Genomic DNA, 26,529 nt, shown 5'->3' on the forward strand with positions numbered 1-26,529 from the left:
TACATCCATGTGCAGAATGAATGTTGTTATGCGGACCAATATGGAGGTGAAGTGTGGTGGGACCAAGAGGTTTGAAGTATGGGAGGGGGCTCAGGGCTGGGGCAGACGGTTGGGGTGCAGGGGGTGAGGGGTCTGGCTGGTGGTTCAGGCTCTTGGGTGGGGCCAGGGATGAGGAGTTTGGGGTGCAGGCTGTCCCGGGACTGCGGTGGGGAGAGAGGACTCCTCCCAGCCCTCTCTTGCCGCAGCATCCTGGGGCTGGGGCCAGGGGAGAGGCTATCCCTATCTGCACAGCTTAGAGGGAACTTAGCTGTTTGTTTGGAGTGGGTTTCTGGGTCTCAGACCAGTCCCTACTGGGGCCAGCATCTGCCTTACAAAATCACCGTCATCCTAGGCACAAATTAACCCACCCCTGGTAGGCATGCTCAGCAGAAAGGCCAAAGGCTGAATGGTCAACAGAGGCTGAATTCTCTAGGGGTGGGTCCCACTAAGTCAAAGGTGAGGCACGTTGATGGGATTGCGTGTGTGTGTGTGTGTGTGTGTGTGTGTGTACTCCAGTTTCTTCTCCCTGTGTTCCGTGGCTGCCAAAGGAATTCAGTCTCCAAGACCCTCAGTTCATCACCTCTTACCAGTGCTGGATCGGTGACAGCTTGGTTTCTGCCTCTTCTCCAGTTTGTACCTCCACAGGTCAAGTCCTTGCCAGCAAATGTCTTCACTTCACCACATTGACTTCCTGGGGGAAATGAGACAGCCAGCCGTTATGGTCCCAGGGACAGGCAATAGCAGCACTGAGATAGCTTTAGTGACAAAATTCCCAGAGGATTTTGGGTGGTTGTATTCTTGTTATTTTGTTTTGTGGTAGCACCCAACAACCCTAGTCATAGACTAGGATCTCCTTGTGCTAGTTGCTGTACAAATACAGAACAAAAGGACTGTCCTTCCCCTGAAGATCTTGCAGTGTAAGTAGTCCTGTCTCCCTCTAGTAGCTGTCTAAATAAATGCAACATGCTCACAGTTAAAGGAATTCTTTTTTAATGGAGGCCTGTGTTTTTGGGGCTGAAGGTTCAGTGTTTGGTCTCTTTTGTCTACATGTCGCCAAGGTGTGTGAGGTTTTTTTAATGGTTTTCGTTCTGCCTGTGTAGTTGTGTGTGTCTGTACATAAAAAACATAGGTGTATTTAAAAAATTTCAGTGTGCCGTTGTGTACGTCTGGGTGTCGTGAACTGCTGTGCTGATGAAGGAGCCACACTGGCAGCCCTGGAGACTCAAGTCCCATCTTTATACACAAAACAGACACAGTATGAGCAACATGAATGTCAGCTTTGTCCACACTGTCCCCCAGGGCTCTGCTCTGGAGGGGCCCGCTCTAGGAGTGAGGGGGGGAGTTCACTCCTTAGGCTCATCACTGAGATTGCTAACAAGGGGGCCATTTGGTGCCAGCAATGTAGGTTGTTTTGTGATGTGGGACCCAATTCAGCCCAGATGAAACCAGATGCATTGGAGTCAATGGGAGATAAGCCTGGTTACACCAGAACCATATGAGGCCTCTCATCTCTCTGTATGCTTTGTAAACTCCTTATCTATAATGGACAGACAGGTGCGCAGCATTAGCTGTAATAGATCAAACCTCTGAACCCTCTTTCTGTGTAATACTGTATCAGACTGATGATAGCAGGAGAGAGGAAGAGGTGCCAGTTCTGTTTCCAGAGGTTTCAGAGTAACAGCCGTGTTAGTCTGTATTCGCAAAAAGAAAAGGAGTACTTGTGGCACCTTAGAGACTAACCAATTTATTTGAGCATGAGCTTTCGTGAGCTACACCGATGAAGTGAGCTGTAGCTCACGAAAGCTCATGCTCAAATAAATTGGCTAGTCTCTAAGGTGCCACAAGTACTCCTTTTCTTTTTGTTTCCAGAGGGTAAGTGTTGCCAGACCTCCCATTCCGAATAAAGCAGAACTACATGGTCGTCAATAATCTCAGCTGAGGGTTTGTTGCCAGCTCTGCTCCTGCCAGAACAAGAGGGGGCAGCACAAGCTTGTGTAACAAACAAATGAGGTTGGGTGTCTTCATAACCTAATGTAAACAAACCTTGGGAAACATTTTTGTGTGTGAATTTTTTAAAAGGTGTTGAAAAGCGATGTATTTAAACATTTACTTAACCGTTTCTCTGGAGCATTGGCAATCTAGACAACAGCATGGAGGTGGTGTATGAAACCTACTAAGGACAGAAAGTAACTGTCCAGTCTGGTTTCCCTTGCAAGTTAAAACTTTATTAATTTCCAGCCCCACTTGATTTAGCAGAATTTTGCAGTGGGCTAAAGAAATTCCATAAGCTCTGAGTTAGGCAAGGCCTGTCTCTATAACATCAGACTGCAGCCATCCCCAAGTGTTCAAAAATAATGAGTCAGCCCTCTAAAAATTATTATATTGTCTTAAAAAATAAATTTAAAAATACATACTGCGTTCTTCTCATTTTCCTTCTGTTTTTTGAGTTTTTATGGTGCATGCAGATCACGTTTTCCAGCTTTTCTCTTCAACCATGAGGGCCAGAAACGTTTGTTGTTTTTAAATGAAAGCTGAGAGTCTCATATATTCACAAGACTCCAGGAATTGGGGCTTTAATAAAAGCTGCATATAGTGCAAGATGATAAAATCATGATTGTTTGCAAGACTGGTACTGTTGAGAATATGGCCTCCTATTTAGTAATTTTTTTTCATTTAATGGTGTAAATTTAGTGCTTAAGAATGGTGCTGTCTTGATAGCCATGGGGCTTGATGTCCTCTAAGAGCATAAGAATGGCCATACTGGGTTAGGCCAAAGGTCCATCTAGCCCAGTGTCCTATCTTCTGACAGTGGCCAATGCCACGTGCTTCAGAGGGAGTGACCAGAACAGGCAATCATTGAGTGGTCCATCCCCTGTTGTCCACTCCCAGCTCCTGGCAACGGAACAGATACAGCATGGAGAGCAAAAGGTAAGCTCTCCCTCTCCCCCCAAGTTCTTGATATATCTCAGCTGGAGAAACCACCATCCCTAGAAGTAAAAAGGAAGTTACAATCTAGTGCTTTTTATCCATAAAACTCCAAGGTCTTTACAGTGCTCATTTTACAGATGGAGAACCCTAGCACAGAGAGGTAAAGTAATTTGCCCAGCATAAAAAAAATCATCAATCAGTGAGTCAGGGGCAGAACTGGGAACAGATGTTCTGATTCCTGGTGTTATCTGCTGAACCACACTACCTCTTCAAGGCCTGCTTAAATTGGTGTCTCTGCTGAGACTGCAAGTCAAGGAGTTGTGGGGGCAGTGACTGCGGACAGGGCAGCACACGGGAGACCCCCTGCCCCTTCCTCCCCAGGAGCTGCTGCCGAACATGCTGGCCATTTCCGGGAGCGGTGTGGGGCCAGGGCAGGCAGGGAGCCTGCCTTAGCTCTGCTGCATCGCTGCCTGCGGTAAGCGGCACCCAGCTGGAGCCTGTGCCCCGGCCCTGAGCCCTCTCCCGCACCCCAACCCCATCCCAGAGCCTGCACCCCTACCGACTGCCAGAGCCCTAAGCCCCCTCCCAGAGCCAGCGCTTCTTCCCCCCCAATCTCCTGCCCCAGCCCTGAGCCCCCTCCTGCACCCAAACTCCCTCCCAGAGCCTGCACCCCGAACCCCCTCCTGCACTCCACCCCCCTGCCCCAGCTCAGCCCGGAGCCTGCACCCCAACCCACTGCTCAAGCCCTGAGCCCCCTCCTGGAACAAGCACCCCACACCCACTTCTACACTCAAACTCCCTCCCAGAGTCCACACACTGAACCACCTCCTGCACCCCAGCTCCCTGCCCCAGGCTCAGCTTGGAGCCCCGCCCATAATCCAAACCCCTCGGCCCTAGCCCAGAGCCCGCAGCACCATAACCCCTTGTCAAGCCTGGTGAAAGTGAGTGAGGGTAGGGGAGAGCAAGCAACAGTGTGGGGGGGGATGGAGTGAGTGCGGTGGGGTCTCAGAGAAGGGGTGGGGTGAGGCAAGGGTATTTAGGTTTATGTGATTACTGTTGTTTTTACATTTTCTTTGTGGTAAATCCTGGGTTGCACTTATATTCAAAAAGTGATCTTGTGCTTAAAAAGGTTGGAGACCACTGGTTTTGATGATAGTTTTTGTAACCTGGACACTTTTCCACTGGGAACTGGACTGAAACTCATCAAAGTCAATTTACACAGCCCACCAAATTACTGCTCACTGATTGTTATTACATTATGACATTCTGCAAACACTTTAAAAATGTCAGCGATTTATTCTTTGTTGTAGTTCGATACAGTGGTTCCAGTATCTTTAAGATTCTTTTGCATTTTTCCTGCCCAATTGGATAAAACAGAGCATGCCTTCTCTTGAGATAAGCCACAAAGGGTAGACTGGAAGCAGTGAGAGCACAAGCAGAAGCCCAGATCCCGTGATCACATTGACCAGACAGGAGGTAAGAGTTTTACTGGCCATTCTTCTTCTGATGTGACTGCTATGCATAGAACAAAACTTTGCAATGGAAACAGTTGTGCCAGAAGAACATTATTACCTTGAGAACTGATTTGCTTCCCCTTTGCTAAAGATGTGTGGCTTGACAAGGAAGCAGCAGCTCATAATAGAAACAAGTGGGGAATCCTCTACTATTAAACTAATGTGTGTTGGGGTTTGGAGTGGGAGTTAGTTAACAACTGGAACATCTGCATAACTAGTCAATGTTGGTGAGACACTGGGGACCTCTTGCTAATCTTTAAGGGCCTAATACTGCAAACTGCTGAGATCTTTCAGTGGGCTTTGAGGGAACCCATCAAAAGCATCTCACAGGATTTGGGGGTCCCTAGTAGACATCCAATCATTTCCAGGTCTCCTTATTAAACAGATGCACATTCAAGATGCTTGACTGGTTGAAAGATCAAGGGCATGATCCTGTGAGCTGCTGAGCTCCTCGACTCCCGTTGACTTCAGTAGGAGTGGAGGGGTTCTCAGCCCCTCCCATGAGGAGGTCCTGAGTGATCTCTGCTTTTAAAATTAATGGGTTTGTGTGTGAGAATCTGGCCTGGGGATGGTTAATTTTAATTTCCTAGTTTTCGCTCTGCATTTGAAACTGACCCAAATAGTTTTCTTGTCTGTGATACTGGCAGTTCTTGAGTAAGAGCCTTTCCTATTATTGATCTCTCAGAGGGACCTTCCCTTAAGCCAGTGGAGTTAGATTAGGCCAGGGATGCTTTAAAATTTTTTTTGCAGATGCATGGAGCAAAAGCCGGAGGCTTCTGACATACTGAAAGTAATTTATAAATTCAGTGAGGAAACTATGTGATGAAAATCTGTTCTCTATTATAACATAAAACGATGTCTTAAAAGTTGATCGAAAACACTCTTTTTATGATGAAGATAATGTAGCTTGATGGGACTAATACATCTGAGAATTCTTTCCCCATGTGATGTTTTCAAATTAATATAGAAGTTTTCCTTTTTGTTCTGGTAACAATTTTGATTCCTATCTCAGCTTCAGAGCAAGTGAAAAATTTTCCTGCCTGGCTTTCAGCCCCCAGATCCTAATGGCATATTTGAAAAAAGTGGTGGCAAAACTGCATGACATTTTATTATCCACACCCCATTTATTGGGATTCAACATTTTGCAATGGGGGAGACATGATAATTTCTCAGACACAAATCTGTCCCTTTGGTAAACAGTATGTTTTGCTGCAGACTGCATCAATATGTGTGTGTGTCTGTACCCGCAGATAGTAGGGGTTTGCGTTGCAATCCAATATGTTCACATTTCACCAACCCTGTGGGTTTGTAAGATTCCTTAAAAGATCAAGGTTGGAATGGGCTACAGAGACTGTACTCCTCCCTTACCCCTCAAGGGGTCCTTCCAGATGAGGGTTGAGGCCCATCGGCTGGGTACATAGGGGGTTGTTGTGCACCTCCACTGCCCCTTGCTCTACCTGATCTGTAGAAAAAAGGATTTCAGTTCCCAAGGCTGTCAAGTTATCACCATCCACCAGCACTCGCCTTTCCTGTTTTTGCATTCTTTGTCCCATGTCATTACTTGACTCCTGTTCTTTTGTAGCTTTTGCCTTCCTTATTTTTTTGTTTGGAGTGGGATGTATTTCTGTTCCTTTTGGATGGAACTCCTTTGGGATCTCAACCCATCCCGACAGGGATCCAATAGGCCGTCTCCTTTCACCAGCCCTGAATTCACAAAATTCAAACTTATATTTACTACCAAGAAAATAAAAAGTTTGACATCTTGTTTCCACCCGCCCAGTTGAAATGTTACTCTCCGTCAAATATCTTATAAAAATAAAATGAGAGAGAATTTTCAGGAGTTAATAATAATTCCCCAGCTGGAGTTATGTCTCATATGTTTACATCCTACATGAATGTCTCATGAACAGACTCAAATCCAGTTGCTAGATTTCATTTGACGCAGATGTTGGGGCTCTAACCAAGGTGTTTGTATCTTACTCGCTGTATGTTGTGGGACTCATGGAAACAATCCACTGGGCGACCAGGCAAGTGGATATTTTCCTTAGGTTTAAAAATAATAAATAGGCTCCAGATGGCATCAACCATTAAAACTATCTTGATGTGTAACTTGAAAGGGGATTAAATTAATTTTTTTGGTCTTCCAAATGCTTCAGATTTGGCTGGAAACAGAAGCCATGGTTTGATGTCGATCGTGACTGAACTGGATGATTCAGTTTGAAAGGAAACAAAATCTAATTCACCTTTTACAGTGTGTTGTGTTAAGTGAATGATGCACTGGTAAAAGGTGGTGGCTTGACAGCCCTGCCTCTTTTTGATCTCTAGAATGGGAACAGCACAGGCCGCAGTGGTACAGGCTTCCCAATCACTGCCACATTAGAGGTTTTGATTCTCTACTGCATTGTGCTCTATGAATGCAGCTGCATCTGGCAGAATCAGGGGCCTGATTCTCCAAGATGTGCTTTGTGTGGTTATTTACACCTGTGCAAAGTGGTTGTAAAATACCGTCAAACCAGACTTCTCCATTCTCTTACCCTAATAGTAATCTTTTTTACCCACTTTGCACAAGGGTAAATGACGGCACAGGGTGCAAGACAGTGTATGTACAGGTTCTGTGGGCTTGATCCTACAATCTTTCCTTTGAGTGCTACGTGCTCAGACAGGTAATCTAATTAATGAGACTGCTTGCGTAGTGCTACTTAGCATGAGTAAGAGTTGTAGAATCAGCCCCAGGAGCATATCTGACCATGTTACAGTGTTCAGTCTTAGCTATGGACACAAGAACCTATTTTGCTGAGCGAAGGAATATTAGCCAGGATGCTAAGGTGTTTGATAGATGTCCTGGGCACTTTAAATTCCACCTGCAGCAGCCCCTAGAGATGGCCAGAAAGGACCTTGCTGTAACAGCTCAATCTTAGGATGGCATCTGTAAAGGCTGGTCTGTAGTATGAAATGTTACCATGTTTGAACATGGCTGTGAATAGCTGAGTTAGGTGACAGAATGCTGACCACAACTTTGTGGTTAGTGTACATGGAACAAACCATGTTCAGCAGCTAACTTAATTCTTCACATAGAATCATAGAATATCAGGGTTGGAAGGGACCTCAGGAGGTCATCTAGTCCAACCCCCTTGCTCAAAGCAGGATCAATCCCCAATTTTTGCCCCAGATCCCTAAATGGCCCCCTCAAGGATTGAATTCACAACCGTGGGTTTAGCAGGCCAATGCTCAAACCACTGAGCTCTCCCTCCCACAGCACTGAAATAATTTAATGTAGTCCTACAGTGTCAGTGCACTGTTGTTCCTGGTACATTACTGCAATGCCTGCATTGGGCTGGAGTCATGCTCAGAGTAATGCTTAGAGAGGAGGAATGGTTTAGTGATCAGGACATTAGGCTAGTACTTGGGAGATGGGGGTTTGAGTTCCTGCTTCATCATGCACTTCCTGTATGAGCCTAGGTAAGATGCTTCGGTTCTCTGTGCCTCAGCTCACAATCTGTAAAATGGGGATCATAGCATTTTCCTACCTCAAAGGGATGTTGTGAGAAGAAATACATCAAAGACAGCATCTGAGCACCTCACAGGGTAATGGGTAGGGTAGGTAGATGCATGTACAGCATGTGTTGGGGATGGCTTCGCTGTCTGAGCTTTAGGCTTGGAGTAGACAGAACTTCTTTGCTCCAGTCCTCGCGGGGTCAACTCAGCCCTTGGTCCCTCCAAGGCAGATAAATTGCCATCCATTTAGTCTATTGGCTGATCATCCTCAGTAAGCCTTAGCTCCCGCACTACTACAAAAGGAGTCCAAAACATGACTGGGACTGATATGATTACAGCAGTCTTGAATGTGGTGTTTCTGTGCCGTTTGTACTTAGAAATGTATCAAGGGGGCTTAATTAGAAATAGCTTTTGCAACACTGGATCTGAGTCTGTCCCCAGTGAAGTGCATTTGCGGGTATGGGTTTAATCCCCAGTGGACATTTATGGCTATTGACATTGATCTAGGATAATACACAGCTCAATTGAGGATCAATAGACAAATTGACCACAAACTTCTAAAAGACTGTTCTTTATATAAAGGTCTCTCTGTACTGGCCTGCAGTATGTTATATATTTTTTCTGTGCACTCTTTACCATCATTATGACTTTATAAAGCTGCTGTAACAGCTCAGCCTTGCTGCTGAGAATCAATGTAATGATCTGGAACTGCTTTAAACCATCTTTGCATGGTAATGATGCATCTGTCAGTTGCTGACAGACCTGTGGCCTGTCTGACACTTCCTGCTATCTTGAAGATAAGATGTAAAACTGAAGTCTTGACTACTTGTAATCCATAAAGATCCCAGATTTCAGAGTAGCAGCCGCGTTAGTCTGTATCTGCAAAAAGAAAAGGAGTACTTGTGGCACCTTAGAGACTAACCAATTTATTTTAGCATAGGAATTCCTTAGCTACAGCTCACTTCATCGGATGCATAAAGTGGAAAATACAGTGAGGAGATTTATATACACACAGACCATGAAAAAATGGGTGTTTATCATACACATTGTAAGGAGAGTGATCACTTAAGATGAGCTATTACCAGCAGGAGAGTGGGGTGGGGGGAGAGAAAACCTTTTGAAGTGATAATCAAGGTGGGCCATTTCCAGCACATTTCCAGGAGTTAACAAGAACATCATGAAACAATGGGTGATACCATACACACTGTAAGGCGAGTGATCAGGTAAGGTGAGCTATTACCAGCAGGAGAGCGGGAGGGGGGGTGGGGGGGAAGGGAGGGAGACGAGGACGACACCTTTTGTAGTGATAATCACGGTGGGCCATTACCAGCAGTTGACAAGAACGTCTGAGGAACAGCGGGGGGGGGGGGGGCAGGGAGGAATAAACATGGGGAAATAGTTTTACTTTGTGTAATGACCCATCCACTGCCAGTCTTTATTCAAGCCTAAGGTAATTGTATCCAGTTTGCAAATTAATTCCAATTCAGCAGTCTCTCATTGGAGTCTGTTTTTGAAGTTTTTTTGTTGAAGAATTGCCACTTTTAGGTCTGTAATCGAGTGACCAGAGAGATTGAAATGTTCTCCAACTGGTTTTTGAATGTTATAATTCTTGACGTCTGATTTGTGTCCATTTATTCTTTTACATAGAGACTGTCCAGTTTGGCCAATGTACATGGCAGAGGGGCATTGCTGGCACATGATGGCATATATCCCATTGGTAGATGTGCAGGTGAACGAGCCTCTGATAGTGTGGCTGATGTGATTAGGCCCTATGATGGTGTCCCCTGAATAGATATGTGGACACAGTTGGCAATGGGCTTTGTTGCAAGGATAGGTTCCAGGGTTAGTGGTTCTGTTGTGTGGTGTGTGGTTGCTGGTCAGTATTTGCTTCAGGTTGCGGGGCTATCTGTAAGCAAGGACTGGTCTGTCTCCCAAGATCTGTGAGAGTGATGGGTCGTCCTTCAGGATAGGTTGTAGATCCTTGATGATGGGTTGGAGAGGTTTTAGTTGGGGGCTGAAGGTGATGGCTAGTGGCGTTCTGTTATTTTCTTTGTTGGGCCTGTCCTGGAGTAGGTGACTTCTGGGTACTCTTCTGGCTCTGTCAATATGTTTCCTCACTTCAGCAGGTGGGTATTGTAGTTGTAAGAATGCTTGATAGAGATCTTGTAGGTGTTTGTCTCTGTCTGAGGAGTTGGAGCAAATGCAGTTGTATCGTAGAGCTTGGCTGTAGACAATGGATCGTGTGGTGTGGTCTGGATGAAAGCTGGAGGCATGTAGGTAGGAATAGCGGTCAGTAGGTTTCTGGTATAGGGTGGTGTTTAAGTGGCCATCGCTTATTAGCACGGTAGTGTCCAGAAGTGGATCTCTTGTGTGGACTGGTCCAGGCTGGAAATGGCCCACCTTGATTATCACTACAGAAGGTTTTTTTCCCCCTGCTCTCCTGCTGGTAATAGCTCACCTTCCCTGATCACTGTCGTTACAGTGTGTATGGTAACACCCATTGTTTCATGTTCTCTGTGTATATAAATCTCCCCATTATATTTTCCACGGCATGCATCCAATGAAGTGAGCTGTAGCTCACGAAAGCTTATGCTCAAATAAACTGGTTAGTCTCTAAGGTGCCACAAAGATCCCAGAGGCATTTATGCAAGAGTGGGAGGGTTAACCTTGCAGAACTTGGGGTAACATTTTCAAAAGTTAAGGTCATAGTAGGTTGAGATGGGAAAGACCTATTGAATGGTTGAGACCATCCCTTTGCCAGTGCAGTGAAACACATCCACAGCTATCGAAGGCTTCCCCTTTGTCACTATGCTGCAAGCCGTGGTAATTTCAGCGGGGATAGGACCCAGGTCTTGTTGCTCAAGTAGCTCAGACCTCTTGTATTTGAGTTGAAGGAGAGCGTCCCATTAACTACTGTGTGTGTCTGAGCCCTGGCCTCCACTAGGAGCTGAGGTCGAATTTAGCAGCGTTAAATCGATTTAACCCTGCACCAGACGACGAAGCCCTTTTTTCGACTTAAAGGTCTATTAAAATCCATTTCCTTACTCTACCCCCAACAAGGGGATTAGCACTGAAATTGGCCTTGCCGGGTCGAATTTGGGGTACTGTGGACACAATTCGATGGTATTGGCCTCCAGGAGCTATCCCGGAGTGCTCCATTGTGACCGCTCTGGACAGCACTCTCAACTCAGATACACTCGCCAGGTAGACAGGAAAAGGCCCGCGAACTTTTGAATCTCATTTCCTGTTTGGCCAGCGTGGCAAGCTGCAGGTGACCATGCAGAGCTCATCAGCAGAGGTGACCATGATGGAGTCCCAGAATCGCAAAAGAGCTCCAGCACGGACCGAACGGGAGGTACGGGATCTGATCGCTGTATGGGGAGAGGAATCCGTGCTATCAGAACTATGTTCCAGTTTTCAAAATGCCAAAACATTTGTCAAAATCTCCCGGGGCATGAAGGACAGAGGCCATAACAGGAATCCGAAGCAGTGCCGCATGAAACTTAAGGAGCTGAGGCAAGCCTACCAGAAAACCAGAGAGGCGAACGGCCGCTCCGGGTCAGAGCCTCAAACATGCCGCTTCTGTGATGAGCTGCATGCCATTTTAGGGGGTTCAGCCACCACTACCCCAGCCGTGTTGTTTGACCCCTTCAATGAAGATGGAGGCAACACAGAAGCAGGTTTTGGGGATGAGGAAGATGATGATGATGAGGTTCTCGATAGCTCACAGCAAGCAAGTGGAGAAACCAGTTTTCCTGACAGCCAGGAACTGTTTCTCACCCTGGACCTGGAGCCAGTACCCCCCGAACCCACCTAAGGCTGCCTCCCGGACCCACCAGGTGGAGAAGGGACCTCTGGTGAGTGTACCTCTTAAAATACTATACATGGTTTAAAAACAAGCATGATTAATTTGCCCTGGCATTCGCGGCTCTCCTGGATGTACTCCCAAAGCCTTTGCAAAAGGTTTCTGGGAGGGCAGCCTTATTCCATCCACCATGGCAGGACACTTTACCACTCCAGGCCAGTAGTACGTACTTGGGAATCATTGTAGAACAAAGCATTGCAGTGTATGTTTGCTGGCGTTCAAACAACATCCATTCTTTATCTCTCTGTGTTATCCTCAGGAGAGTATATCATTCATGGTCACCTGGTTGAAATAGCATGCTTTTCTTAAGGGAACATTCAGAGGTGCCCATTCCTGCTGGGCTGTTTGCCTGTGGCTGAACAGAAATGTTCCCCGCTGTTAGCCATGGGGAGGGGGGAGGGGGGAGGTGCTAGCCACGCGCTGGGGGAGGCAAAATGCGACCTTGGAATGAAAGCACATGTGCTATGTATGTAATGTTAAAAGCAAGGTTTACCGTGAAAGAGTGTACCCATTCTTCTATAAAATGTGTCTTTTTAAATACCACTGTCCCTTTTTTTTCTCCACCAGCTGCATGTGTTTCAAGGATCACAGGATCTTCTCCTTCCCAGAGGCTAGCGAAGATCAGAAGGCGAAAAAAACACACTCGCGATGAAATGTTCTCTGAGCTCATGCTGTCCTCCCACACTGACGGAGCACAGACGAATGCGTGGAGGCAGACAATGTCAGAAAAGCACAGAATGACCGGGAGGAGAGGTGGCGGGCTGAAGAGAGTAAGTGGCGGGCTGAAGAAAGGGCTGAAGCTGAAAGGTGGCAGCAGCGTGATGAGAGGAAGCAGGACAGGGGAAAGCAAGTCACAAAGTTCCATGAAAGTGCCCTTACGCATGCAAAAGTTTCGCAGCCACTGGGAATCGTCCCAGACCTGCAACACTATGCGATCCCACCAGTCTGTGCTTGTTTCCCGAGCCCAGAATCGGCGTTCCACCGCATGAACCTGCCCCATTAGCACCATGATGCCCCCATTGCCAGGGCCCGTGCTTTGAGAGAAGTCTGTGTTCATGTCCTCATCACTCTCGTCACTGCGCTGACGTCACCTACTCGCCCGGTTTTGCTTTGCCAGGTTCTGGTGCTGTATATATTGCTGGATAATGTGTGTGGTGTTTAATGTGCTCCTAATCGCCAAAGTGATCTGAGCGGGCTCCATGCTTGCCGTGATATGGCGTCTGCACAGAAAAAAGGCACGGAACGATTGTCTGCCCTTGCTTTCATGGAAGGAGGGAGGGAAGGGGGGTCCTGACGAGATATACCCAGAACCACCCGCAACAATGTTTTAGCCCCATCAGGCACTGGGATTTCTACCCAGAATTGTATGGAACTTAGACACTGTGGTGATAGGAGGCCACTGCTGGATGGATAGAGGAAGTGGGCAGGGGAGAAGAGGCAAAGCCAATGAGGTTAGCTTGAGAATATTCATGGGAGGTTTAAAGGACAATGGCCAAATTCAGCTAGGGGGCTGGAACAATTTTTATAGTGGGGGTGCTGTGAGCCATTGAACCAAACTGTAAATTGTGTATATAATAAAAAGAAAAGGAGTACTTGTGGCACCTTAGAGACTAACCAATTTATTTGAGCATAAGCTTTCGTGAGCTACAGCTCACATCATCGGAGCACTTGCATCCGATGAAGTGAGCTGTAGCTCAGGAAAGCTTATGCTCAAATAAATTGGTTAGTCTCTAAGGTGCCACAAGTACTCCTTTTCTTTTTGCGAATACAGACTAACAAGGCTGTTACTCTGAAACCTGTGTATATAATGGAAATCCCTTCAAGCCAGGGGGTGCAGCACCACCCCCAGCATTCCTAGTTCCAACACCTATGAATTCAGCCCTGATGTAAGTGGCTGAAACTCCATTGGCTTGGATGGAGTTGCACCTGTTTACATCAGGGAGGGTTGTGGTGCAAGGAGGGCAATATTGAACTGATTCCTGAAGTGAGCCAGTGAGATTAGTTCTTGGTTGCAGGCCTGTCAGCACTGCTGTTCATCCAGAGCTGCTCCGTTAGTGATAAATGAACTTTGAAAGTTTCCGGGGTTTAGTTTAGAGAAAATCAGTCAAATGTTTGGATTGCTTCTCCGACTCCAAATGTCTTTGATTAAGGAGTTAGGTTTGGAGTTTTGTGAGTACAGGCTTTCTTGTAAGGAAAACCAGGCCTGAACTAAAACCTCAGATCCAAACACCATTCATCTTTATGGTGTTTTTTCTCCAGATGTGAACCCTCTAGGTCAGGCCCATCTCCATTCATAAGATTTCCAGTAGATCCTGGTTTTGGCTTGGCCAAAACCCCAGTGACAGAATTTCTGTTGAGCCAACTTCAATTCTAGCTAATGCCAACAAAAGCAGAGGGAGGAGAAAGTGAATCAGCTTTGAACCTCAGAACCATAAGGTGTGGGGTTGTGTTGGGTTTGAATTTCTAGGCAAAGGTTCAGGTTGGTTTTTATTTAACCCCAGCCAGCCTGTTCCATCTTTATTCTTCATTGCATGGCATGCTGATAATTTTAAACTCTCTGAAGCAGTTTTCTGGGGTTTTTTGGCTTTGCCAAGAAAGAGCTGTTGCCTACATCAAAAGCGAACAGGGAAAAGTGAGTAATTTCCTCCTTTTGTGTGGTTGAAAAGCTAAAGGTGCCACCTCCTAATTCTCAGCATCCACTGCTCAGCTGGCACACAAGTGGCTTTGATCTCACCACTTGTCTTTGAACTACTCCCTATCCCCAAATCCCTTCCCGTCTCCACTGAGTGGTGTCACTTTCAGAGCTTATGCCAATTAGCTGACCCCTGGGACCTAAAAGAACCACAGGTAAACTGCTCATAAGGGTATCTAGTTTCAAAGCTATGGCTCCCCACCCAGTAGCTCTCCCACTTTCCTATTGCATTTCTGTGGTGGAATGTTAACTGCAGGCAATACGGGATGTATGGAGCAGGGGGAATATGGGGTTTACATTGATTCAACAGGTCAGTGTTAAGAGTGGAATCCAGCTCTTTTGCAAAGAATTGCAGGCCTTGGTCAGGCATTTCCTGCCCCTCAAGGCTACAGATGAATCCAGGGGCCTGGCCAGCGCTAGGATTTGTCAGTTACCAACAGGTACAGCTCCACCAGTGGTAGCCTAGGGTAGACACAGGTCAGATGGGCTCAGGCATTTTTACTACAATTTCGTCTAACTCTGCAGCACATGGGAAACGTGATCTGAGATATTTACCAGAACCTCCAAACCAAGGCTTGACATTCTTGATCTTTCTAAGGTACAAATCAAGCAGAGAACGTTTCCTTGCTGGAGGGGAAAGGAGACACCTCTGAGGCTGCCTTTGTCCATCACAATGATGCAAAAAAAAGGCACAGTCCCCAGTTAAAAGAAAATCTTTTGCAGGCCACCTTTATCCTTAATGTCCCAGCCAAGTTCTGAGTTTGGTAATAACATTCTGCCTCCATGATCTTGCCCTCTCTTGGAGATTCAGTTGTGTACAGGATTCTTTTTCTCTTCCTGTGTGTGTGGGTGTTGTACTCTGCTAATGGGGACCTGCAGTAGTTTTTCTAGCGACCTTTATGATCTAGTAATGGGACTTGAAAGGATTTATTTTTTTTAATTTTTTCCCTTTCTTATTTTTCCTTAGAAGTATCAGGAACATGAGGTCTGCTCTTCCCTATCTTTTCTGGAGAACATTTGGGAGCTCAGGGATGTTTTATTGTGAGTCACTAGTTTGCAAGGTAGGGGTGTGTGTGTGTGTGTGTTCGTTCGTGTTCTTTAACAAAGTCTTCCTTTCTCCAGATTGTTAATTAGTCATTGAGGTCAAGTAGGGGTTAAGAAACAAAATGTTTTTAACAGTCTGATTTGCTTTCCCTTTCCCTTTTTACAGATCAGTTGTTACTCTCTTGCCACGTCACCATTTTGCTAGTTTTTCAGCAATCATAGAATCTTTCAGCCTAGACAGGACCTATATTTCCAATGTGAAAAACAAGCAGAAATCCCTTTGCAGGTGATGTTTAAGCAGCTACCATGTTTTGCGGCTGCATTTCAGTATTGGGTGAAGTGATTCGTATGTATATAATGGACAAAACCATGGTTAACTTTAGAGCCTGCTCTATACACAGTATTTTGTTTGGGTATCTATGTTGGTAGGGGTGTGATATTTTCTTTTAACCTAACTAGTTATACTGGTCCATCCCAGCTAGTGTGGGCACAGTTATACCAGTGCAAAGGTGCCTTACACTGCTTAGCTTATTTGCCTTCCCATACTGGCATAAAGCATCCTTACACCAATATAATTGCATCCATACTAGGGGAGGTTGTACTGCTTTATACTGGCATAGATTTAGAGTGGTACACCTTTTGTTTGCAGAAAAGCCCTAAATGAAGAGAGGAAGAATAGTTCAGTGATTAGGGCACTAGCTCAGGACTAGGGAGACCAACATTCAATTCCCTACTCCACCACAGACTTCCTGTGTGATCTGGGGCAAGTCACTGGGTATTTATCGCTCTGTATGAACAATGGGAATAGCAAGAGGAAGAAGCAACCACATGACTCTTTCCCTCTGGGGCCTGCAGTTCAGCATGGCCAGTTTTGCAAGATTCTGCAGTAAAAGGCAACCTTTCCCAGGCTTCTGTGTTCCAAATGCAATGGCCCTATCACAGCAGTCTGGTGGGCAGTTGCAAAGAAAGGCAAGGAGGGGAATGGTCAGCTTCCTTTCTTCATGCAGTTGGCAGTCTCTAGGAGGTTCAAAACTTCTCCTTGCCCCACTGGGCGCAGCTTCCTGGGGAAAGCAGCCGCCGCCAAAATTAATTTGGGTAACACGCTGCTGCCCATCCCTACTGGAGTTACCATCAATGCCCTTAAGGCTCCATATCTGATCTGGCTCAGGTCTTCTAAGCAGCGGAAGTTCCAAGCCACCATCTGTCAATGTTAACGCTACTCTGCCTCCCTTTTCTTCGGCTGATGCCTTGGTGAGTGAGTAAAAGGAATGTTGTTTGCTTTGGACTCCATCCCTTCTCCAGGTGGAGGAAATGTGCACTGACAAGACAGGAAATTCTCCTGAACCACAAGGACCTGGAACTTGGCTACTAGCTTCCTCTGGGCCTTGTCCAGATCTCAGCCCAGATATTTAACATTTATTAATAGTAATAGTTAAATTAATAGGGGGGTTTCTAACCATCAGGTTATTTCCTCATGCTGGACCGACCAGGTCACGTAGTTGTTTAAAATGCCTGCAGCAGCCCTGAAAATGTTGATAGGTTGAGGCACAACCTTCCTTTCAAAGAAACTGGAAGCCAGAGGGGATTTTGTCTGGTAGAAGATTCTCACAGCTGGGTTTGGACAGACTCCTGTGAGATATGGAAAGAGTAACTCCCGGCTGAGACAGGCTCAGCACAGCTAAGCTCAGAGTAGGGGTACTTCTCTTGTGGCCTGCCTGTGGGTCAGAAGGATCTCAGAATGATCCTTCGACTAGTGGTGAATGGGATGAATGCACATGTGCGTGTCTAGAGACACAGACACACAGAGCTGGTCTGGCACTGGATGGAAGGCTGGTCTATTTGCTTGGGTCCTCATGGTGGGCACTGCCCTCTTTTGAAAATTCTGGTCATGGTCAGTGGCCTCAGGTTGTCGATGGAGGAGCCAGTTAAAAGAAAGGCTGGAGGCGTGTTGGGTTTCACTAGACTGCTGAAGGAATGTGGTTCTTTCATTGTATGTCGACCCAGCAAAGAAAAACCCACAGTTGGCCCTTGCTAACCGTCTCGGGCTGTGGGACTGTTTCATTGCTGTGTAGGCTTCCAGGCTTGGCCAGGAGCCTGGGTTCTAGAACCCTGCAGGATGGGAGGGTCCCAGAGTCCAAGTTAGCTGGGATGGGCCCGCCAAGGGTTTTTCTGTGCTGTGTAGACATACCCTAATACGGCTTCCCTCATCACCTTTTGGAAGGGAGGAAGGAGTCTTTAGGGAGGATTCCCCCAGCCAGAATCACTATCTTGCTGCACTGGAATCCGGCAACCTGGTAGTAAAAGCCTTTCTAGCCCCCATCCAATCTCCCGAGCCATCCCGTTCTCCTCATTTTCAATGTCTCAGCAATTAGTGCATTAGTTTAATGCTTAAAACCAGGAATGTGTGTGTGAGAGAGAGATTGGGGTGGGGAGAAGGACAGATACTGACCACTGCAGGAGGGGCCCGGGCCATTGTCGGAGACAGGCTATCCAATAAGTTGGGGCATTAGTCTGACCCCATGTGGCAATTCCTTCACTGCAGATGGGTGTTGTGGAATTTGTATGGGGTACCTTGGGTGACGTCTCAGAGGCAGCCCAGATATATATTCTGCCCATCTCTTCTTGGGGAATGAAGGGCCCGATTCCCCAAAGGGCTGAGCTCCTCCTGCAAGATATTGAAGCACCTTGCACATTGCCCCAGCTGGAATTGAGAGTGCACAGCACCTTGCAGAATTGAGCCCTCGACGACATCTAGGCATTAATCCAGGGTGCTTGGGAGAAAGTGTGTTTTGGCTAGCTGAGTGGTGGAAGGAGCATTTGGAAAGAGCTAGAACTGACTGCCCAGCTTATTGGAAGATTAGAACCATAAAATGAATTGTGTCCTGCCTAAGAAAAGAAGAGATTGAGCATTGAGGCTTCCCCAGAAGATCTGACTATCTTCACCCGGGGAAGATTTAAATGGGGTGTAGGCGTCAGGCTGGCCCTTTATTGGAAAGACTTTCCATAGAAACAGGGGCCAGTATTCTACTTTGCTTAATAACAGTTTATTCTGAAGTGTGTTCTCTGTATACAGAGTAACTTTCTTTTGGCAACAGAGCATGTATGGAGCCGCTCCTGTTTCTTTTCCTCTACTGTAGTCATTCACACTTAGCCCATTGTTCTAGGGATTTTCCCCTTCCCTTTCCCCAAGTGTTAGAACTAAGAATAAGCTTGTCTAGTCATTTCCCTCACTTTAGGATGGGTGTTTGTAATTAGATGGAACAATAACCATACCTGGGAACAAGCCTAACATGACCACCCTGCTTATGTGCTACTGTTACCTCCATGTAGAAGAGTCAAAGACTTTACCCGTAACCTGAGCAACCTAAACAAATTCAGTGTTACGATAAAGAAAGATCCACCAATTCCCTTTATGAGGTGGCTGGAACATGGGCTTCCTTCCTTCCTTTAGGCTCCGTGATTTGGAGTGGTGAATCACTGCTTTGCAGAGGAGGCTGGGACTGGCAGGTCAGAGGCTTCATTTCTCATGATATGTACGAAGCTCTATTTTGTTGATTTCAGAGTGCATGGGAGAGCAGCTGTGGCTGCCCCCAGAGACTGCACTTGACCCATAACAAGGCTTTCTTTCTGTTGATATCTTAGCTGACCTTAATTCCACTATTAACTTGTCCTGTCAAGTTAGTAGCCCCAGGGCATACCGTGACTTCCCTGTGCCTCGCTGACTGGGAGCTTTGCCAGGGATTGAATCACCAGCAGCACTGCTTGCAGCGCTTGAGTGTTCCATAGAGGTCAGGTCTTCTCTCTGGATATTGAGATCCTGATCAGCTGGATCCTGATCAGCTGGTGAGATCCACTAAGGTTCAGCCCAAGTGTGATAAGGTTTAGGGCTATAACAATGACATGGAGTATGCTCATGGGTTCGTGGCTAGCTTGCTAAGATTAGGGGATTGTAATCAGTGGGACAACGTGACACTGGTGTGCAGTCGCACAACTGTATCATCACAGCCTCACTCATATAGTTGGTGGGTTCTCTACCACCAGCCAACTTCGGGGCTTTATCTGTCCTGCAGATGAGCATGCAGGGATGTGGGACAGGCCTGTACAAACAGAAATTGTTCTTAACAATTTCTACTAGTGCTTTCAGCACTTGACTCACTGTGTCTGTATATCCAGCATCAGAATTGGTCTGAAATCAATAAGTTAAAATAATTCAATAAAGACAAGTGCAAAGTACTACACTTAGGAAGAAAAATCAAATGCACCACTACAAAATGGGGAATAACTGGCTAGGTGGTGGTACTGCTGAAAAGGATCTGGGGGTTTTGGTGGATCACAAATTGAATATGAGTCAACAATGTGAGATAGTTGCAAAAAAAGGCTAATATCATTCTGAGCTGTATTAACAGGAGTGTTGGATGTGAGACCCGGGAGGTAACTGTCCCATTCTGCTCAGGACTGGTGAGGCCTCAGCTGGAGTACTGTGTGCAGTTCTGGGTGCCACACCTTAGGAAAGGTGTGACTAAATTGGAGAGAGTCCAGAGGAGAGCAAGAAAAATGATAAAAGGTTTAAAAAACCTGACCTGTGAGGAAAGGTTAAAAAATGGGCATGTTTAGTCTTTAGAAAAGATGACGGGGGCAGGGGGGACCTGATAACCGTTTTCAAATAGGTGACAGACTGTTATAATGAAGACGATGATCAATTGTTCTCCATGGGCACTGAAGGCAGGACAAGAAGCAATGGGCTTAACTTGCAGCAAGGGAGATTTAGGTTAGAGATCAGGGAAAACTTTCTAAGGGGAGTTAAATTCTGGAAGAGGCTTCCAAGGGAGGTTGTGGAGTCCCCATCATTGAAAGTTTATAAGTGCAGGTTGGACAAACACCTGTAAGGGATGGTCTAAATTTACTTGGTGCTGCCTCAGCACAGGTAGCTGGACTTGATGACCTCTTGAGGTCCCTTCCAGCCCAGCATCTGTGTGATTCTATCTCTGGCTGTCAGATCTCTCTGTGGAAGTATTATGAAGTGGAGCACGCCTAGTGATGAGAGCCTGATGGCTGGGTTTAGGAATTATTCAGAAGGGAGGTGGCTAAGGTATCGACCCTGCGTTGCATAAGAGAAACTGAAGATTTCCTGGGTGGATGTCAGGATAGGCTTCTATGGGCACAAGGTTCTGAAGATTCAGAGCAGGCTGCACATCGGGGACAGAAGGATGGTGAAGAAATTTGGCATCATGTGACCTCCAGAAGAAAAAGGGAACGTCCATGTACCAGCAGGGCAGATACAGGTAAGTAACCGTTTTCATGTTCTCTCCACAGGTACTAATGCAGAGAGTGGACTAGATGATACATCTGAGGGAAGGGAGCAGAAGGAGACTCTGCCGATTGGAAGGCATGGGATGCACTGTCCTAGGGTTGGGGGTTCCACGACCACCGCTCCCAAGAGAAGGAGGCGGGTGGTGGTGGTCGGGGACTCTCTCCTCAGGGGGACTGAGTCATCTATCTGCCGCCCCGACCGGGAAAACCAAGAAGTCTGCTGCTTGCCGGGAGCTAAGATTCACGATGTGATGGAGAGACTGCCGAGACTCATCAAGCCCTCGGATCGCTACTCCTTCCTGCTTCTTCACGTGGGCACCAATGATACTGCCAAGAATGACCTTGAGCAGATCACTGCGGACTACGTGGCTCTGGGAAGAAGGATAAAGGAGTTTGAGGTGCAAGTGGTGTTCTCGTCCATCCTCCCCATGGAAGGAAAAGGCCTGGGTAGAGACCGTCGAATCGTGGAAGTCAACGAATGGCTACGCAGGTGGTGTCGGAGAGAAGGCTTTGGATTCTTTGACCAAGGGATGATGTTCCAAGAAGGAGTGCTAGGCAGAGACGGGCTCCACCTAACGAAGAGAGGGAAGAGCATCTTCGCAAGCAGGCTGGCTAACCTAGTGAGGAGGGCTTTAAACTAGGTTCACCGGGGGAAGGAGACCAAAGCCCTGAGGTAAGTGGGGAAGTGGGATACCGGGAGGAGGCACGAGCAGGAGCACGTGAGAGGGGAGGGCTCCTGCCTCATACTGAGAAAGAGGGGCGATCAGCAAGTTACCTCAAGTGCCTATATACAAATGCACGAAGCCTGAGCAGCAAGCAGGGAGAACTGGAAGTCCTGGCACAGTCAAGGAATTATGATGTGATTGTAATAACAGAGACTTGGTGGGATAACTCACATGACTGGAGTACTGTCATGGATGGGTATAAGCTGTTCAGGAAGGACCGGAAGGGCAGAAAAGGTGGGGGAGTTGCACTGTATGTAAGAGAGCAGTATGACTGCTCAGAGCTCAAGTATGAAACTGCAGAAAAACCTGAGTGTCTCTGGATTAAGTTTAGAAGTGTGAGCAACAAGGGTGATGTCGTGGTGGGATTCTACTATAGACCACCGGATCAGGGGGATGAGGCTTTCTTCCGGCAACTAGCAGAAGTTACTAGATCGCAGGCCCTGGTTCTCATGGGAGACTTCAATCACCCTGATATCTGCTGGGAGAGCAATACAGCGGTGCACAGGCAATCCAGGAAGTTTTTGGAAAGTGTAGGGGACAATTTCCTGGTGCAAGTGCTGGAGGAATCAACTAGGGGCAGAGCTCTTCCTGACCTGCTGCTCACAAACCGGGAAGAATTAGTAGGGGAAGCAAAAGTGGATGGGAACCTAGGAGGCAGTGACCATGAAATGGTCGAGTTCAGGATCCTAACACAAGGAAGAAAGGAGAGCAGCAGAATACAGATCCTGGACTTCAGAAAAACAGACTTTGACTCCCTCAGGGAACTGATGGGCAAGATCCCCTGGGAGAATAACATGAGGGGGAAAGGAGTCCAGGAGAGCTGGCTGTATTTTAAAGAATCCTTATTGAGGTTACAGGGACAAACCATCCCGATGTGTAGAAAGAATAGTAAATATGGCAGGCGACCAGCTTGGCTTCACAGTGAAATCCTTGCTGCTCTTAAATACAAACAAGAAGCTTACAAGAAGTAGAAGATTGGACAAATGACCAGGGATGAGTATAAAAATATTGCTCGGGCGTGCAGGAGTGAAAGCAGGAAGGCCAAATCACACCTGGAGTTGCAGCTAGCAAGAGATGTTAAGAGTAACAAGAAGGGTTTCTTCAGGTATGTTAGCAACAAGAAGAAAGTCAAGGAAAGTGTGGGCCCCTTACTGAATGATGGAGGGAACCTAGTGACAGAGGATGCGGAAAAAGCTAATGTACTCAATGCTTTTTTTGCGTCTGTCTTCACGACCAAGGTCAGCTCCCAGACTACTGCACTGAGCAGCACAGCATGGGGAGAAGTTGACCAGCCCTCTGTGGAGAAAGAAATGGTTTGGGACTAGTTAGAAAAGCTGGACGAGCACAAGTCCATTGGGCCGGATGCATTGCATCCGAGAGTGCAAAAGGAGTTGGCGGATGTGATTGCAGAGCCATTGGCCATTATCTTTGAAAACTCGTGGCGATCGGGGGAGGTCCCAGATGACTGGAAAAAGGCTAATGTAGTGCCCATCTTTAAAAAAGGGAAGGAGGAGGATCCTGGGAACTTATGATGAGATAACTGGTTCTGTGGATGAAGGGAAAGCAGTGGACGTGTTATTCCACAACTTCAGCAAAGCTTTTGGCCGGTCTCCCACAGTATACTTGTCAGCAAGTTTAAAGAAGTATGGGCTGGATGATTGCACTATAAGGTGGGTAGAAAGTTGGCTAGATTGTCGGGCTCAACAGGTAGTGATCAACGACTCCATGTCTAGTTGGCAGCCGGTGTCAAGTGGAGTGCCCCAGGGGTCGGTCCTGGGGCCGGTTTTGTTCAATATCTTCATAAATGATCTGGAGGATGGTGTGGATTGCACCCTCAGCAAGTTTGCAGATGACACTAAACTGGGAGGAGTGGTAGATACGCTGGAGGGTAGGGATTGGATACAGAGGGACCTAGACAAATTGGAGGATTGGACCAAAAGAAATCTGATGAGGTTCAACAAGGACAAGTGCAGAGTCCTGCACTTAGGATGGAAGAATCCAATGCACCGCTACAGACTAGGGACTGAATGGCTCGGCAGCAGTTCTGCAGAAAAGGACCTAGGGGTTACAGTGGACGAGAAGTTGGATATGAGTCAACAGTGTGCCCTTGTTGCCAAGAAGGCCAATGGCATTTTGGGATGTATAAGTAGGGGCATTGCCAGCAGATCGAGGGATGTGATCGTTCCCCTCTATTTGACATTGGTGAGGCCTCATCTGGAGTACTGTGTCCAGTTTTGGGCCCCACACTACAAGAAGGATGTGGAAAAATTGGAAAGAGTCCAGCGGAGGGCAACAAAAATCATTAGGGGACTGGAACACATGACTTTTGAGGAGAGGCTGAGGGAACTGGGGATGTTTAGTCTTCAGAAGAGAAGAATGAGGGGGGATTTGATAGCTGCTTTCAACTACCTGAAAAGGGGTTCCAAAGAGGATGGATCTAGACTGTTCTCAGTGGTAGCAGATGACAGAACGAGGAGTAATGGTCTCAAGTTGCAGTGGGGGAGATTTAGGTTGGATATTAGGAAAAACTTTTTCACTATGAGGGTGGTGAAACACTGGAATGCGTTACCTAGGGAGGTGGTGGAATCTTCTTCCCTAGAAGTTTTTAAGGTCAGGCTTGACAAAGCCCTGGCTGGGATGATTTAGTCGGGGATCGGTCCTGCTTTGAGCAGGAGGTTGGACTAGATGACCTCCTGAGGTCCCTTCCAACCCTGATATTCTATGATTCTAAGCTCCCATGTCAGGGTATTTGCTACACCACATAGAGAGACATCATTGGCTAGTGGATGGAGCACAAGGTTAGGGGCCAGGCTTTCTGAGCTCTGAACCCAGCATCACCGCTACATTATTGTTTGAGCTTGGACAAGTTGGTTTACCACTCTGTGACTCAATTTCCCCACCTGTGAAAGGAGGAGACTAATATTTACCTACCTCACAGGAGGGTTTTGGGGGGATAATTAGTTGGTTTGAAAAGTGTTTTGGAAATGTGAAATCATTCATAAAAAAGATTTAGAGTGGATCAGACTGTGGGGCCATTTAGTCCAGTATATAGGAATATATACTGTTCCCCCAGTGCATGAGGCTGGCTGTGCAATGCTGCACAGACCATAGGTTTATTATGGAATGCAGGGTGCATGCCTGCCCACCATCAGCCTGTCATTGTGGGCCACCACTACTTTAGCGTTCATCCCCACCCATGGGGCTAATTCTTCTTCCCCTGGGCTTTGCTGCTAAGAGAAAAGAACATGACCCAAAAGAGGGGGTTCCTTGAACTTCCTGCAGATGTTTCTATATATCCTTGCTTCCCCCTTTGCAGAGAGCACAGCATTCTCCTCCTCTCACCAGAAAAGCAGCTCTCAGCTTTGTCGTCCTCTGAAAAGGGTCATGTGCTAACCAGTCAATGCCAAGGGATGTCTGCAGCACTGACATTTCCCTCCTGTAAGTGGCTGGGGATTTCTTTTTCTCTTTTCTGCCGTGTCTCTTGCAAAGGTAAGGGATCTTGTCTTGCAAAGCAGACCCTATCTCTCTCAGTCCAGTACCCCCAGCTGGCCCACCCCACCTCTTTTCAGCAGCAAGAGCCCACCCATCACTGCTGTAAACTCATCATTGCTGTAGGCACATAAAAAGATTCAAGCTTGGTGTTAAATGTCCTAGAACGAGAGGGCATGACTGACGGTTACATCTTGGTATGGCCTATTCAAGAACATGCAGCCCACTGGCAACAAAGCAGAGACGGACTTTTAATCACTGTGAATTTCTTTTGTTAGAAAAGAAGAATATTATGTGCTTAGGTTGCAGTTTTCGTATGAGGATCTGTGATGGGGTGGGGAGACCCCGTCCAGTGCGGGGTGAGTTCACCCCATCCTTTGAGCTTCCCTCTGTCTCTAGGCCATGAGACCTAAGGGCTGCTGAAGTCCATGGAGTTCCCTTGATCCGCAGAGCTGTAAGGCCCAATGGCCAGAGTCAATTTAATTGTCCTGATCCACAGGGTGGTAGGGTCATGTGACCTAGGTCGGGGGGGGTAGCCCTTCTCTGCAGGGCAGTGAGGCCTAGCGGCCAGAGTCCGCAGGGATACCCTGGGTTCACAGGGTAGTAAGGCCTGGTTGCCAGGCAGAGTCAATAGAGTTGCCCACCAGGGCAGGACTGTATGGCCTAGCAGCCAGAGTCAAGAGAGTTGCCCTGGGTTTGTAAGGCAGTAAGGCTTGGCAGCCAGAGTCAATAGCAATACCCTGGGTTTGCCAGGCAGCTAGGTCAAGCGGCGAGAGTCAATAGAGTTGCCCTTCGGGGCAGGGCTGTGTGGCCTGCCACCCAAAGGAGAGTGGCGGCCAGGTAAGGGGATCCGGGCTCTCCCTGCTCCACTGGGTCCCAGCCCAGGGCCCTGTCAATGGCACATGTGTCTACCACTGGGTCAGCTGGGATCCATCTGCAACACGCTGACCATCATCAGGACAATGGCTAGTCCCCCACCACAGGCTACTTCCTACTGTGTCACTCCTGGTGGCGGTCTGTGCGTCTTCGGGGTCTCCGGGTTCCTCAGCCAGAGCAACTTCCTGTAGCTCAGACCTCCCTGGGGCATCCACAGGTAGCTGGGCATCTGCTTGGGTCCCGGCACCTCTGGCTTTCGTGGTCCGCGGCGCCAGTGGTCCCTGGGAAGGAGCCGGCAAGGAGCATCTTTCATCTCCGGCAGTCAGCATGGCCAGTTTTGCTGGGCGGTTCCCTCTTATACTGATGCTACACCTGGAGCATGCCCAGTAGGGATGTGGGGGCATGGCTTTCTCTGCCCACGGTGTGGAGTTAACCCTTTCCTTTCCAGTGCAGGATGAGTTCACCCCGTCACGGATCTCAAAGTACAGTACGTTATAGGATGGTATTACTCCCATTGTACACAGAGGGGGAAACTGAGACACAGAGCGATGT

At 47.3% G+C, this 26,529-nt stretch overlaps 1 long non-coding RNA gene across 1 annotated transcript; it reads left to right on the plus strand.

The window, feature by feature from the left end:
- The first annotated feature begins 1,886 nt into the window (after positions 1-1,886).
- On the plus strand, positions 1,887-21,020 carry LOC140900470 (uncharacterized). Its single transcript, XR_012155644.1, has 4 exons — positions 1,887-2,967; positions 4,345-4,443; positions 15,501-15,594; positions 20,891-21,020. It is a non-coding gene; the product is annotated as an uncharacterized lncRNA (long non-coding RNA).
- Positions 21,021-26,529: the final 5,509 nt, after the last annotated feature.

Source organism: Lepidochelys kempii, chromosome 19 (genome assembly GCF_965140265.1).
Source record: "Lepidochelys kempii isolate rLepKem1 chromosome 19, rLepKem1.hap2, whole genome shotgun sequence".
NCBI classification, from domain to species: Eukaryota; Metazoa; Chordata; order Testudines; family Cheloniidae; genus Lepidochelys; species Lepidochelys kempii.